Source organism: Haplochromis burtoni, unplaced genomic scaffold, assembly GCF_018398535.1.
Source record: "Haplochromis burtoni strain Fernald_Lab_line unplaced genomic scaffold, NCSU_Asbu1 Contig_9, whole genome shotgun sequence".
Taxonomy (NCBI): Eukaryota; Metazoa; Chordata; class Actinopteri; order Cichliformes; family Cichlidae; genus Haplochromis; species Haplochromis burtoni.
In genome coordinates, this window is record NW_024582370.1 from 1,378,197 (window position 1) to 1,380,184 (window position 1,988).

Here is a 1,988-nt window from a genome sequence, read left to right on the forward strand (position 1 = left end):
CAGTTTTGTTTGTTTGGGTTTTTTTCTTCTGTTCATTGTGCTTATTTGCCCTTTAATAAATAATTCCTACTGTGTGTGGGCATGAGAGCCGGACCAATAAATAATCCAGACACAAGTTTTAGCTCATGTCACATTTATCAGTGTGTGTATGTGTGTGTGTGTGTGTGTGTGCGTGTGTGTGGAGATTAGAATTACATTTAACTGCACTGACAACTGCACTGACAACCTGTGAACCACCACTGCCTACTTTTCCTGTTCAGTTAAGCCTTCAGAAGATAACTTTAGGATTTTTAAACTGGGCCAGATTCGACAGAAAGGGATTGTATTTCTCTGTAAGATGACATTTTTAACCACCGATCTCGTCTGCCTCCTCCTACTCCTGCTTAGAGCTGACTTTTCTTCAAAATACTGCTATTAGTAGCAGTGAATGTGGGCTCGCTGGTTCTTTCCTCTCTAAAGTGTCTTTTATCTTGGCTCCCTCTGGTGTCTTTTCCTCAGTAAGCTGGAGTCAGTTGAGTAAAAGACACTGCTGGGAACCCAGAAAGAGTGGGTAAAAATTCCCCCTGCTGCCTCTCATATAAAATGCTCCCAAATTGCAACCAATGGTCTGCGCAGCTTTTCATTAATCATTAGCAGATCTTGTCATCAGGGGAAAATGAGGAGGTCAGAGAGAAGAGGGGTGAGCAGGTGGAAGAGCGGGGGCTGAGATGGATGAATGAATTCAGTGTAGCCCCACTGGCGGCGTACACAAACAGACTAGATTGTTTCAGTGGTCGTGCTTTGCACAGTGATGTCCCTGCAGAAGCACATCTGTATGAATGGGATGTTGTGTGACTATCAGGCAATTTAAACCTGTGCGAACGTGCATCCAGGACGGACAAATTCCTTGTTGGGGAGGGGTTAAAAAAGATTGCCACCCTCTTGTAAGGATTTATGGGGATGAGAGCAGCGCAACATAAAAACGAGGAATTGAGGAGACAATAGAAGTTTTATCCTATTTCACTTGGGCCAGATATCCAGCTGTGCTGCTCAAATATGTAAAGCCAAAGGGGCGCGTCCCTGCTTGTGTTTGTGTCAGACCCTCTAATCCAGCTTATATACACAGGGCCACAGTGTACCAGGGTGTTAAATCCAACGATGGGTTATGGGCACAATATCTTTTAATACTTTTCAATGCAAGTGGAAGAACATTCTGGAACAATAATACACGTATATATATATATATGCATCTGCAGAAAACTTTTCTCTTCAACCTCCAAATTAAGCCCTTTCTGTCTGATCCCATCCTGATAAGAACTAAAGCTGTTTATGAGATTTAGAGGAGGAAAGAGGGAGAATAAGGCTGTGAGAGAGAAAGACAAAAAAACAACTGAGAACTAGAGAGGATTAAAAAAGATTGAGAGAAGGAGCACGAGATATTCCTGTCCCTGAACCGGTAGTGCAAAACAACATAATCCCAGATTTTTATGGGCACTATTTTTGCTGGAAAGCTTTTGGATTATGAGTGGCTGTTGCTTTATATCGCCTGTATGTCATTGTGTAAACATGACCCCACGGCCTGCTGCTCAGATGAGGGAAGCTGAGAGACCGAATACAAGTGTAAACTAGGCAAATGACAGGAGAGGAGTTTTCCTAAGGTTTTTTTATTTATCAAGAATGAAGCTAAGACATCTCTCAGACATAATTTCTGTTTTCCACATTACTGATCCTCTGTAGTTTTAAAAGCAACCTTTCTTCAAATGTATGTGTGTTTGGGATTTCACAGGCACTGTGACGGCCAGAATGGCTCATAAAGTTGTGACATAATCTCCACCTTGATCACTGAATATTTTAAAAAGTCATGGAAACGAGTCTCGTTGCACCATCTCTTGTTGCACTGCGAGAGCTTTCCAGCTGGTGTGCATATCATCACACATGTATGGGATAACTGACTCCCATCCACACATGGGTATCCGATAAATTAAAGGCCCATCACACTGAGTCACACC